Raw genomic sequence first — 15,211 nt, forward strand, 5'->3', positions numbered from 1 at the left:
TTTCTGTCTGGAAGAACACTTTTTTGGATAGGAAAAGACCAAAAAATATTACTAATGGGGAAATGATACCCAAAATAAAGATGGAGATGAGAAGTGAAAACTATTTTAAAATCAAGCTTCCAAAGTGGTACACTGAGGGGATGCAATGATTATAGTTTACCTATATTTTAACAGAATAGTTTATAATGTATATCATGGTATTTTTATGGAAAAAATGGAAACATATGGATTGGATAATCATATAATTAGATAGATTCCCAGCTGGTTGAATGGGCAAATGCCAGAAAAATTATTGATGGACTGGTGTCATTTTGGGCAGAAGTCCTTAATGGAATGCCCCAGGAATCTACGTTTGGCACTGTGTTGTTGTTGGGTTTTGTTTTGTTTTTCACATCTAACTAATTTAGATTTTTAATTACTCTGGATTAATGTTACATTTCAGGGTTTGCATGCCCTGAGGAAGTCAATAGGAAGTCTTGATTGCTTCTGGTAGTAGCCTACTTAATACATGTACCCTCCTTCATTTTCTTGGTAGTCATCTTTCTGGCCTCTAAAATAACATTCATAGGAACTTTGCTTATGGTTGCAGAACCACTCATTGTTCTCTATCAAGCTACCAATTTTTCTGCCAGCTGTAAAGCCAGATTCTGCTGGGCTGTGGGCTCAGTGCTGTGCATTACCATTATCTGTGTTGGCTGATCCAGAGAGGCCATGAGCTCCTCATTGATGATTTTGGAATGAATTTTGCTGATTATGGAGTGAACAATGGGCAGATCCAGCTGGAACATATGTGACAATATTTCCATGCTAATACAGTCATAAACACTGCTATCGGTAAAAAGAGAGGCATATAATGTCTTTTCTAAGCTCTTTATAAGTAAGTATGGTATGGACTTTGTTAGCCTCAGGGAACAAATCTCACACTTTCCCATTGGTCTTCTCATTGATAGTAAAGTTGGGACAAATCTTCCAGACACCTATCTTCATGGCTTAAGAAGCTGCTACTACACATTCCTTCACTGACTTAGGTGGACCAAACAAGGGCTACAGCTCTCCCAATCTCAGTTAGTGGTGGAACTGTTTGCTGATCATGTAAATCTAGGTATCACTTTTCAGAAGCTGCCATGTATGAGATCTCCAGGAGCATGACAGATTGGATACAAAATAGGTAATTTAAGCAACTCTAGGTTGATATGCAAATGATAGGGCATCTGGCATTGATGCTCCACCTTCTCCTGCTTCTGGTCCCATTCCTGCAGGTTCCTGAGCAGTAGACCTTGATCCAGCAGCCCTTTAGCATGGTCACTGGATTGAATATTCAGGAAGGCATTGTGTGCATTCTTTATTAGGTCCTAGAAAAAGGAAGAGAGGTCTACATGTACCATGCTACAGTTATAAGGCATCTGCATGTTGAATGTTGTCCTCATGAATGTGAGGTCCTGAGCCTGGGACTATTTGGCCTGGTAGTACTTGTGGCAGAAGATTTCACATATCTCAATTCAGTCTCTCTAATTCTTCTATGCATGCTTTTTCTTTCAGCATAACTGAATCCTGCCCCTCATTTTCAGCCTGATCTTACTATGACTCTAAGAAACCTTCAGAGTAAGGAAGCTGTTTCTCCTAAGCCTTAAAGCCAAATTTGTTGTAGGTATGGAGTCAATTATGAAGGTAGAGATGTCAGATCTCCTTGGTTTTTCCTTTTCTCTACAAGTAGCACTGAACACACTCAATGATGGCACAGACACAGACCTCATCCTTGAGATGCTCTACATATGAGGATCTGTTTTCTGAATGATCTTGAAAAAAGATCCTTTCCACCAATGAGGATAAAACCACGAACATGAAAAAGAGCTCGAAGTTAGATAGATTCTTACAATCTTCCAGGATATTCTCTCCTGGAATTCTCTCCAACAAAGATTTGGGGGTTTGCAAACAACATGTCCATCAATTTATAGATGTAGTCTAAGCACTCTTGCCAGAACTCTGGCTTCAAATACGTTGCCATGTTGGGGCTGCTGAGAGAGAGAACAATGATAGTGAATTTGATCTTAACAATCACTCTTTCCCTTAGATTGTTTTCTGTTGTGATCTGAACCAGCAGTTAAAGCCACTTAATTTTAGGCTACATGATCATTTCCTTTCTTGCTATAAGCTTGCAGGGTCTCATTACTACAATTGCATGGGTAATCTCTGTTTCATTGGCAAACATTTTAGGCTTCTCTATGACCCATGGTGCTATTCCTCATATCCATACCTTCTCCCACTTCTGGCCTTCTTTATCCTCCTCCTCAGTCTACGTGCTTGCATTTTTGGTCATGCTTTTTCTTGGATTGGTAATCTCACTTCTCTCTAGCCTTTTTGTCTGTGATGCTCTCTCTACTTTTTTTAAAGGAATTTGGAAGCCAAGAAGGCATATTTCTTGTCATACTCCTGAGAGAGAGTCTGAAGAAGTGGATTTTGGATCTCAGTCTTCATCATTTATGTCTCCTCAGAGTTCTCTGTGTCTTTGAGGAATTGGCAACTTTTCCTCAATGTCTTCAGGAAATTTATGATCCTTAAGTCCATCTTCATCCTCAACTGAAAGGAAAAACTTTCTGAGAACTCCTTGTTTTCCTTAGTGTCCTCACCAGCTGATTGCCTAGGGTTATGCTCATAGTTGGTGATCTGGACTTCATAATCCTAATAATATTTATGGATCTTCTGACAGTTAGTGGATTCTGAATTTTCACAGCATACCATATATAGTCCAGATAAGATGGATCAGCTCCTCAAACATTTTGTCCTTTGCACTTTGAAAAACCTGTTTAGGGTCTTTCTCATCTTCACTCAACAGCAATGGCTGTTTGCCACAGTTGCCTCCTACAGACTTAGGCACCAGCTCCTCCCCCAATAGGGAAGACTCTGACTAGCTATTAGACCTAGTGATGAAAAACTGCTACATGGCATGGGCAGTGAGGAGACATGGGCCAGCTCAGGAGAACTAGTTTTTGTGTTATTTTAACGTTTTTATCAATGATGTGAATAAGTGGATAATTCGCTTTATGGCACAAAGTTGGGAAAGATGGCTAAATCGATGGCAGAATTAAATTCCAAAAGTTCTTTATTGAGCTAAGTTAAGATGAAATTTAAGGAGATAAGGACTGGACTTATGATTTTACTCTAGCAGAAAATTTTCCTAGTGAGAAAACTTCCTTTAACAATGCAGATCTGAACCTATTAATCTTAGAGAGTTGCCTATAATACTAAGAAGTTAAATGAATTGCCCAGAATCAGAGATCCAATTTGAGTTAGAGGTAGAATCTCAAATCAAGCCATTCTGGTGCCAAAGTTAGTTCTTTATTTACTAGGCTTTATGGCTTCTCAAGGTGAAATTCAATAGGGATTTCAAGCTTTTGGGAAAAAGTCACTATTTTAAAAAAAACTGGGGAAAACTGGAAGTGGCATGAAATGGTATGGCAGAAACTAGACCCAGATCAATACCTCACACCATATGTCAAAGTAAAGTCAAAATGAATACATGATATAGAAATAAAGGGTAATACCATAAACAAATTAGCAGAGCATGAACTAGTTTACCTGTCAGATATATGGATAAGGGAAGAATTTATATCTGAATAAGAAATAGAGAACATTACAAGGTATAAAATAGATAACTTTGACTTCACTGAATTTAAAAATTTGTGCACAAACAAAGCTAACGAAAGCAAATTTAGATATGAGACAACAAACTGGGGGAAAATTTTATAGTAAGTGTCTCTGACAAAGGCTTCATTTCTCAAATATATAGAGTACTGAGCCAAATTTACAAGAATACAATGCATTCCCTGATTGACTAATGGCTAAAGGATATGAGCAGGTAATTCTCAAATAAAGAAATTAAAACTTTCTTTGGTCATATGAAAAATTTGCCAAATTACTATTAATTAGAAAAATTCAAATTAAAACAACTGTGAGGTTCTGTCTCATGCCTAGTAGATTAGCTAACATGACAAAAAAGAAAAATGTTAAATGTTAGAGGGAATTAGAGACACATATATTGTTGAATTGATAAACCATTCTGGAGAGCAATCTGGAACCATGCCCAAAAGACCACAAAACTATGCATACCTTTTGATCCAGCGATACCACTACAAGGTCTGTATCCCAAAGAGATCAAAGGTTAGGGCAAAGTGCCTTCTTGTACAAAAATATTATAACAGCGCTTTTTGTGAACTAGAACTAGAAATGGAAAGAATGTTCATCAATTGGGGAATGACTGAAGAAGTTAAGTATATGATTATAATGGAATAGTATGTGCCATAAGAACTTATGAATGGGGGAATCTCAACTTCTCCCTTTTAGATATAGATAAATCAAACCAAAAAATAAACAAGAAAGAAGTAAAGGAAGTAAATGAAATCTTAGGAAAGTTAGAACTAATAGGTCTCTAGATAAAATGGAATGTGAATATAAAGGAATATACTTTCTTTTCAGTACTACATAGTTCCTACACAAAAATTGACCATGCATTAGGGGATTAAAAACTTCACAACCAAATACATAAAAGAAGAAATAATACATACATTCATTTTAGATTATAATGCAATAAAATTATAATCAATAAAGCTCCATGGAAAGATATATCAAAAATTAATTGGAAACTAAATAATCTAATGCTAAAAAGGGGTGAGTCAAAGAACAAATTATAGAAATAATCAATAATTTTATTAATGAGAATGGCAATGAGAATACAACATATCAAAATTTATGGGATACAGCCAAAGTAGTACTTAGGGGAAAATTTGTATCTCTAAAAGCTTACATCAATAAAATAGAGAAAATGCAGCTCAATGAATTGGGCATGCGACTAAAAAATCTAGAAAAAGGACAGGTTAAAAATCCTCATTTAAAGACCAAATTGGAAATCCTAAAAATTAGGTGAGAAATTGATAAAATTGAAAGTAAGAGAACCCTTGAACTAATAAATAAGACGAGGAGTTGATTTTATGAATACAATAAAATAAAATAGAACATTGGTAAATTTGATTAAAAAAAGAACTGATAAAATGATCACAAAAAATCTGGAAATGCTTATATGAAGTGATACAAAGTAAAGAGAAGTAGGAGAACTTTGTAACAGCACAGAACACAGTAACAGCAATAACATATGATGATCAGCTATGAATGAATGAACTTTTATTAATGCTATTATTGAGGACAATTCTATGGGACTCACAAGGAAAAAAGGCAACCACTTCTATAGAAGAAATTGACAGAGTCTGAATGCAGACTGAAGCAAACCATTCTTTACTTATTGCCTCTAATTTTTCTATGGTGTAAGCAATATGTGTCTTATTTTCAGCATGATGAACATAGAAATATGTATTTTATTATAAAATATGCATAACTTATATTAAATTACCTGCCACCTTGATAAGGGGAGAGGGCTGGGAGGGAAGGATAGAACATGGATCACAAAATGTCAGAAAGCAATTATGAAAAATTGTATCAATGTGTAAAAAAAATAAAAATTAAAACAAAGAAATTTAATAGGGATAAATATAACATATTATACTTGAAAACAAAAAAAATCAGCTTCTCAAGACCCTGATAGTTAGCATGACTAAACAGTGGTTTGCTTTAAAAAGATCTGGGGATTTTAGATGATGTTAAGCTCGGTTTAAGATAAGAGTGATTTGTGGCAACCAATAAAGTGATTTTAGCCAGCATTAAAAGAAGCATAGATTCCAGAAATAAGGAGGTGGTAGACTCAGTGTCCTTTGCCCCAGTGAAAGCAAATCTGGGGAATTTTATTTTAGTTCTTGGCACTCTTTTAAGGAGGTCAGAGATAAGCTGGCAATCAATGAGAGAGAGCGGTATGCACTATAAGGATCAAGTCAAACAACTGAGGAAATTTATCCTGGAGAAGAAACCACTCGAGGGGAATGATAGTTATCTTTAATTATTTGGAGGGATGTCTTATGAAAGTTGGATTATATTTATTCTGCTTGGCTCTGGGGAGCCAAACTAGGTTCCATGGGTGGAAGTTGTTATAGGAGGAACATTTAGACTTCATAGTAGGAAAATTTAGAAAACAATGAGAGCTCTGCCACAGTGGAAATGGGCTGCTTCTTAGGAGCTGTCATTTTCCTAGGCTTCAGTGAAAGACAGAATGACCATTTGTTAAGTCCTATTAGAGAAGGAATTCTTTTTTCAAGTATGGCAAGAGGAGAAAGCCACTGAGGGCCTTTTGTTCCACCTCTGAAATTCTGTGATTCTATAATGGAGAGACAAAGAAAATAAATATGAAGAATGCCACAGAATGCAGAAAGGATTCAGACTCCCCTTCCTGTCTTGCCCCACCCCACCCCATGTTAGCTGAGGTTGTAATTCCTTTTTGATATTGCACCAGATAAACAAGTCTCAAGTGGGAATTTATATTGTCTCGAAATTTTTAAATAAAATTTTTTTAATGAACAATGTTCAGGGGGATTGTGAGTATGTAAAACTTTAAGGAAACAGGTTTCATTTCAGTTATTAAGGGAGAAAAAGCCTTTTCTAATAATGGGAAATGTCTCAAAGTGAAATGGATTTTACAATGAGTGAATCAATTCCTTGTCTTTGAGAGAGGTTGAATAACCATCTCTGAGGATCAATGCAAGAGATTTACACATCAGGTAACAGATTGGTCTAGATGATATCTAAGGGTCTTTTCCAGCCTAAGAGTCTGGAAAATGGCCATGTGCTCAGTTTGTGCTGCCATAGCTGCTAGCCAACTTTTTGTGCTCCAAGACTACACTTTTAATTCCATTGATTTATTTTTCATTGCTTCAGATAAGGCTTGCATAACTGTCATGAGTCTATCTGCCAAAACCAACCAAAGCCTTCAGGATATTTCTCACCTTCCTTGGGAAACAAAACTCCAGGCAGGTTAATTATAACCTCAAGGATCAATAGTCCTATCTAACACATTGACACCTTTTACTCCATTTCTCTGACATTGTCGGAGTATAGAAGAGGTTTTTCCTTTCTTTTCTTCCTTAATTCTTTTAAGAAACTTAGTAGCATAAAGGAACTTCTCATGTGGAGAAGACCAATTAACTTTCAGGTTCCTGTTAGAGTTCGCTTGTGGTTTCTGGAGGTTGACTCTTACTCCCTTTACTCAATATGAAGCCAGATAGCAGCTAAGAAGTCTTCATTATGTTGGGAGGGGTGACATTATTTCTGATGGCTAGAGTCTAACAATGAATGAAGATGAGCTAATTCCATTTACACAATACATATATAGTTATCTTAGGACATCAGGGGTTACTGAGGCTTAGAGGAGTAAAGTGACTTTAACCAAGATCATACGACTAGCTCTTGAGTAGCAAAGCCCAGACTAGAATGCAGATGTTCTGGCTTCTCTAGTCTAGAGAGCCTTCCTCTGTGATTCAATAGAAAATCATAGTTCTCTATCAGGAAAACTCAATTGATTTCTCTGATTTCTAAGAGATATATTGATAAATAGGCTTTGTGGTATGGTCAAAAAAATGGACTGAGCATTAGGAGAACAGCACTGTAGGCCTGGCTAAGTAGCTGTGTGATCTAAGCTGATTTACTTTAGTTCAAATTTTGTTTGAAACATCTATAGATAGGATGTTTCCTACAAAGCAGCCTGTTCCATTTTTAGTAGTTTTGATCATTAAGAAGATCTTTGTTCTAAACTAAATTTTTGCTTTTGGAACTTTCTACCCATTAATCTTGATTCTGCCCTTTGGGGATGCATATTATAAAATCCAATCTCTCTTCCATGTGAGAGCTATTTAAATACTTGGAGAGAGTTTGGCCACCTTCTATTCTCTTTTTTTCAGGTTAAACATATCCAGTCACTTCCATGTTCTCCATGGTTTTTAGATCCCTCATCATTCTGAATATACTCACTCACTGGATCCAGACATGCTATAGTTTACTAGTGATCATACTGAGTAGTTCTGACTGTAGAGCTATCAATCAAGTCCTATCTTTGGGTTAAATAAATATTTTTTTATAAATTTAAGCTAGTGCCTTTTTTTATAGGTATCTTGTATCTACTCTGTTCTAGTCTAGTTTGTATCTCCTCCTCCACTTTTTTCTCCTCTTCCTCCCTCTCTTTATGCCTCTCACTATCTTTTCTTCCTCCCCTTTCTATCTATTTTTCCTACTCTATCCTCCTTCTCTCTCTCATCCATGTATATATAATCTATATTCTTACACATACAGATATGCATATGTATGTTTTCTTCCCCATCCTGGAATGTAAACTCCTTGAAGGCAAAGACTATTCACTTTTTCTTTACATCTCCTGCATCTAGGGGCAAATAGTTGGTGAAGCAGGTAGAGTGCTAGGCTTGGAATCAAGAAGACTTAAGTTCAAATCCTGATTCAGATGCTTGCTACAATGGCTGGTGACCCTGAACAGGTTACCTGACCTCCTAGAGCTTCTATTTTCTTATCTGTAAAGTGGGGATAATAATTATAAATGCCTCTTTGGATTGTTGTGAAGTTCAAATGACAAAACAGATGTTAAATGCTTTGGAAACATAAAAGTGCTCTAAAATATTAGCTATTATTATTACTACTACTAGTACTGTTTTTTTAGCACAGTGCCAGGCACATCAATCAATCAATAAACACTTATTAAGCACCTGACAAGCACTGTGCTCATACATAGTAAGCACCTAATAAATATTTGTCAGTTCTTCAATGGAAAGTGGTGTAGCTCAACAACAATTCATGTAAAAAAGATTTGATAACTTTAGTGAACTGTAAACTCAGTACAGGGGTATTACATGGAGCACCAGGTCTGGAGTCAAAAAGATTCATCTTCCTGGATTCAAATATGGTCTTAGCTGTGTGACCCTGGGTAAGTCACTCAACTCTATTTCCCTCTGTTTCCTTATCTGTAAAATGAATTGGAGAAGAAAATAGCAAATCACTCCAAGATCTTTGGCAAGAAAACCCCATATTGGAGACATGACTGAAAATGACTTGAATGTTAACAAAACTCAGTATATGTCAATGGCAGCCTATAAAGTAAATCCAATCATTGGGGTGGGCATTCTAGAAGAAGGAGATTCCAGTTCTCCCATACTTTGCTTTGGTTTTTAACTCCTCTCTGTTATTGTGGTTATTGTTGAATGCCACATTTTACAAAAGACTTATCTAAGCACATCAGAGAAGAGTGACCGTAATTGTGAAGGAATCCTCAAAGCCTTTACAGAAGAGAATTGATAGAAGAAATTAGAAATGTGTATACTTTTTCAGTTATATTTCCTGTACTATTTCAATAATTTTTATTCTATAATTAGGGAAACCTGGTTAGGCCAAAGACAAAGAGTTTGAAGAAGGCCCCATGCAGATGCCTGAAGAAAACCTCCACAGCATCAGAAGAGCCAGCATGAACTCTGGAGTATAAATGATTGAACTTTGGGGGTTGAACACAAGTATTTTGGATATATGACACAGGGAATTGCCCCCCTAATTGGCTTATTGTCAATGTGCCTAGCAAACATTGGTCTGCTCTCTCTCTCTCTCTCTCTCTATTCCTCTATCTTTTTTATTTCTCTCTTATTTCTAACTATTGAATATTGTATACATCTTTAGCTAGAAGATCTTTAGAGATACAAGATAGTTATGTAAAATGATTCATTAGGGAGACTAGTCTCCCAAAGAATCACAGGGAGGATTGTGAAAGGAAATTCTTGGTTCTCTTTGTCTGTTCTGAGTTTACACTTGTGAAAAGGGAATCCTTTGTTCTCTTTGCCTACTTGGAGTTAAAGCTTTGGTTAACAATAACTTAAGTACCCCTACTTAGTACCTCACTAAATTGTGAGGACAGGATTAACTCTTCTTTGTCTACCTTTTGATCGAATCAACACAAGCTTGGACTAGGTGGAGGAGTTCTTGAACTAGGTGGAGGAACTCAAGAACCACTTGGTGAATTCACACCCTGCTTGGTGGTGGGTGGGAGGCCAATAAGATGCTTGGAGAGCTCCATCTTTTTTTCTAGCTCAAACAGTCAGAGACTTTTGAATTCTTTGGGGAGTTCACACACAGAAACATGTGAATCCTAAGAGGAGAGTTAACACTTTTAGAGGTGAGAAGTCAATCCCAAGGATACAGTCCCTGGGCAGGGCTGGACAATTTGGAGGCTGTGAATGGCCCCTGTGAAAAGGGGAAGGGACAGGAAACCATGAAATCCTTGGGCTGGAGATGGTCTGGTGAAGTTGAGTCTGGTGGAGAGTGTCTCCTGGAGATAGTCTTCGAGGGAACTTCACTGGAGACTGCGGCTTGGATTGTGGCTTCAACTTAGATTCTGACTCCTGGATTACTTCATTGGATGAGTGAAAAGGGCTGACTTCTTTCCTAGTTTCCTAAGATACTAGCTTCCATCTTGGAGGAGGCCTCGTAGTTACTCACTACAGCCCTCCTGGCTGATGACTAGTATAGGTATTTTCTCTAACCTCTCTCACATTTCTCTACTTAATTGTTTCCCCTCTAATTCGTAAATAAACTTCTGACTTGAGATATAATAACTTCAGCAACTACATTATTTCATATAATTTAAGTCCAAGCACTAAATTTAACCTTTATACTGCTGGAGCTGGGAAAAAATGTCACTATTTGGAAGCAGCTCTTAGCATTTAAGGATTTCAGGTCACATTCCAAAAAGAGTTGCAGAACCAGCCACTCTGTACCAGTTCTGTAAGAGAAAATGCTTTAAGAGCCTGCATGAAAATGTCAGACCTCCTTCCCATGGGCATATAGATCAATAGGCATATTTACTCCAAGGGCTGGTAGCCTACAGCTTTGTTGCTTTCCACTCTGAAAATCTCGTGCACTCTGGCAAGGTTCCCTGACTGAAAATCAGTGGCTTCTGACACTTCCTGAATCACTAGCTCTAAACCATGTCCACAATAGTTTATAGTTGAAGAAATGTATGTTGAGCACAACCTAACCACTTAACCTTCTTTCCTTTCTCCCCTCTGTCTTTGCACTCTCAAGTCTAAGTGCATTTTTTTCCAGAATTTACTTATATGGAGGAAAACAAAGCAAAACAAACATATTTAGCTCACAAAGCAGTGCCAGGAATTAGATTTATAAATGAAAATTTATAAATTAGATTTATTAAGAGTGATCTGAGTGGCTCACAAGCTTACTAAATCTTTAGTTTCCTTCATTTCTATGTGGTGTGACTATCTTCTTTTTAGAGAGATCTAGCACAGTGGGTGGATTGCAGGACTTAGAGTCAAGAAGATGAGTCTTCCTGAGTTCAAATCCAGCCTCAGACACTTACTAGCTGTGTGACCTCAAGCAGATCACGTAACCATGATTGCCTCAGTTCCTTATCTGTAAAATGAGACAGAGAAGGAAAACCACCTTAGTATCTTTGGCAAGAAACCCCCAAATTGGATCATGAAGAGTCGGACACAACTAAAATGCTTGAACAAAAATATGTAGTTGGACATCTCTTCCATTCAGAACTCTCCTAGAAAGCTTTCTTACTCCTAGCATTCCTTTTGGGAGAGATAGACTCCACTCAAATTCTACATTTTTAGGTTTACCCTGTTCATATATTTTCTTTTCTTTCTTTTTAAAAATTCTTTTTATATATTTTTTACAGCTTATACATCAATATAATTTTTATAATTGTTTTCTAACATTCTGTGATCCATGTTCTCTCCCTGTCTTCCCTTCTCTCTCCTCATTAAGATGGCAGGTAATATGATATACATTGTACATGTGCTATTGTGCAATACATATTTCCAAGATCATGTTGTAAGAGAAGATATATGTCACTTACAAATATTTTCTAAATTTATGATAAACTTTAGATAATCAAGAGAAATAGATAGTCAACCACCACTCTTCTTGAATTTCCGTATTCTGATTATGTAGTTTTCTGTTTTATAGAAATGTTTTATGTTTATATAAACATAAGGCTGGTTATGTATCTTATGTCATATATTTAAATGTCTTTGTATGTGTGTATATATATTTGGGTTGTGAATATTTATATCTATATAGGTATTTATATATATGTGCATATATACATATGCATTTATTTCTGTATTTGTTTTATACTATGTCTATAATTTTAAGTGGTATAAATAAGTGATTTTATCAGTGTGAGACATTCCTCTTTTGGAAACTTCCTTGTGCATGATACTCCCACTTCCTACTGCTGAGTAGCTTCACTGTCTATCTCTCTCACCTGGAACTTTTTCCCTATTCATGTTTGACTCCTAGCTACCTTGGCTTTCTTCAAGTCTTCGCTAAAGTATTTCCTTCTACAAGACTTTCCCAGTTCTCCTTAATCTTAAAGCCTTCATTTTAAGTTTGCCTCCAGTTTATTCTGTATATATCCTGTTCATACAAAGCTGTTTTCTCTTCCCCTAAAATGTGGACTCCTTGAGAGCAAGAACTGTTTTTTGCTTTTCTTTGTATTCCCAACATTTTACACAGTATTTGACACATAGTAGGTACTTTAACAAATGCTAGTTAACTGACTCCACTGATGAAGATCAGCAACTTCTCTGTAGCTTGTAATCTTTAGTGAGTTGCCTGAGGACAGCTGGGGTGGGTCAGGCTGGTTAAGTTACTTATCCAAGGTCAAATAGTTTGTAAGTGACAGAGGAAAGATTTCTATCTGGGTCTTTCTGACTCCAAGGCTGGTCATTCATTCCATGTCATATATTTTAATGCCTGTGGTTGTGTATAAACATATATTTATATACATAGAGCATGGCATAGGAGATAGAATAATGGATTTGAAATCAGGAATTCATGAGTTCATATCCTTCCTGCTACATATTAGCTTTGTGATCATGGGCAACTCAATTGACTTTTCTGAGCCTTAGGTTCTTCATCTGAGGGATGGGGATAATATTTGTTATCCTTTTCTCTCAGATTCATTGAGAAGCTCAAATAAGAGGGAGCAAATAAACCATTTTGCAAACTTTAAAGAGCTTTATTGGTATAGGTCAAAATAAATCACTGCCTCCTTTATAATTTAATGGAAGGTTTTTTAGAGTTGGTTATGGCCAAAAAATTAATTACCCTATGGCTAATCTCATGATGAGTTTCTTTAAAATTGATTTTGCTGCTCTATAGGAAATAGATATATTATTCTTTTCCAGGACCATTTGTACTCAAAGCCTCTGTAGTTTCGTAAGACCTACCAGAGCACATGGAGTTGTTCTCAGGAACAAAAGATAATATGTACAAAAATATTTATACAGTTCTTTTTGTGGTGGCAAAGAATTGGAAATGGAGGGTATTTGTGAATTGAGGAATGACTAGCAAGTTGTTGTTTATGATTGTGATGGAATACTATTTCACTATAAAGTGATAAGCAGGATAATTTCAGAAAAACATGGGAAGACATATGAATTGATGCAAAGTGAAGTGAGCAGAACCAAAAGAAAATTATACCTAGGGTCAGCAATATTGTAATAATGATCAACTGCAGAAGATCTAGCTACTCTGATCAATGCAGTGATTCAAGATAATTCCAAAGGACTCATGTTGAAAAATGTCATCTACCTCAAGAGAGAGAACTAATGAAATCTGAGGGCAATTGAAGTCCAATTTTTCACTTTTATTTTTCTTGCCTTTTTTCCAACATGACTAATGTATACATTTTGCATGATTTCATATGCATAATTAACATCACTTGCCTTCCTAATGGAATGGTTTGGAGGGAGGAAAATAATTTGGAACTTGGGATTTAAAAAAGAAATGTTAAAAAGAAATAAATAATAAAATTAAAAACAAACAAATGATTAGATTACCCTTCCCCATTTGGGGAGGGGATAGTTATTGAAAAAAGAGAATATGTATATATGTATATATGAATATCTATCTGTCTATATGTTGTATATAGTGGACAGAATGCTAAACTTAGAAAAAGAAGAGACCAAGGTTCAAATTCTATTTTCAACATTAATTATCTTTGTGACAAAGTGGTAAGTCCCTTGCTCTCTGAACTTCAGTTTCCCTACCTGTAAAATGTGGACAAAAAATATTTTAGTAACTTTCTTGCATAATTGTTATGAAGATCAAATGAGATTTCTTTTAAATTTGATTTTTTAACTTTGTATCAATTCTAAGACAGAAGGTAAGAGTTTAAAAAAAAGATCAAATAAGATAATACATGTGCTCTGAAAACCATACTCAATGTTACATTTCAGCTACTATTATATCCATACAGCAACACACATTAAAGAAAACACTGATTTAGTTAACTACATATGCATTGTTATTTATATATGTGTTTAGGTTATACAAAAGCTAATTGACAGAATCTATTAGAAATGTGACTGGTTGAAATGGTCTTTACTAAGAAGAAACATTTTGAAGAAATTTGGCCATAAAGTAGGAAAACTGGTGGAATTTTGCAGACAGAAATGCAGAATGCTGGTTCAAGCCACTTAAACATTAAAAACATCATGGGCTCGATAGGAAAGCTTATGGCTTCATTTGCCATTCTTATAAATTGATTCTGACAAAGTCTTGTACTTAGGTTGCATTCAGAGGAATTGTTATTTTAAACAAAAGCAGAACCATGCTCGGGAATACACTGAAGAATACAAAGTTGTAAGCTTGTGAGCACAAATTGTTGTATGTTACTATGCCAGAACTATAATGGAACCTTTGAAGGTGGCAGAGTACAAAGTGAAACCCTGGGGAAGCTATTAATAAACTACAACTTTGAGAGACCAAATGGATTCTACTTACTAAAGAAAGTATTATGTCTGTATTCAATGTAAAATGCAACTATTAAATACCAAAGCAGTTTAGGAAGTGTGTTTCTTTTGACCTTATAAGATTAAAGATCCCTTTAGGCATCCACTCCTTTTAGATATCCTCTATTGCCTCAAAGACACTAAGTTTTTCTAGTTCTCAATCTTCCCTACTTGTTCACAACAGACACAGAAGCCACAATTCAATTCCATGGAATCCATTAAACATTTATTAAGCGCCTACCTTATGTCAGATAATGTGCTAACTGCTGAGGATACAAATAAAGAAAAAGACAATTCCTGCCCTCAAGGAGCTTGCAATCTATTGGGTGAAGGTATCACACCAAACAAAGGAAGCTGAAAGAGGAGGATGGGACCAGAGGGCATATTGTTTTGAAGAGAACAAGTAGACTGTAGACATTGAGTGGAGTGACCTATGAAGTTCAAATTCTGCCCTCTATAAAGAA

At 36.0% G+C, this 15,211-nt stretch overlaps 1 pseudogene; it reads right to left on the minus strand.

Annotated features, from left to right (window-relative positions):
* Positions 1-438: 438 nt before the first annotated feature.
* LOC123234271 lies at positions 439-2,941 on the minus strand (annotated as a pseudogene).
* Between the last annotated feature and the right edge of the window lie 12,270 nt (positions 2,942-15,211).

Source organism: Gracilinanus agilis, chromosome 2 (assembly GCF_016433145.1).
Source record: "Gracilinanus agilis isolate LMUSP501 chromosome 2, AgileGrace, whole genome shotgun sequence".
Classification (NCBI taxonomy): Eukaryota; Metazoa; Chordata; class Mammalia; order Didelphimorphia; family Didelphidae; genus Gracilinanus; species Gracilinanus agilis.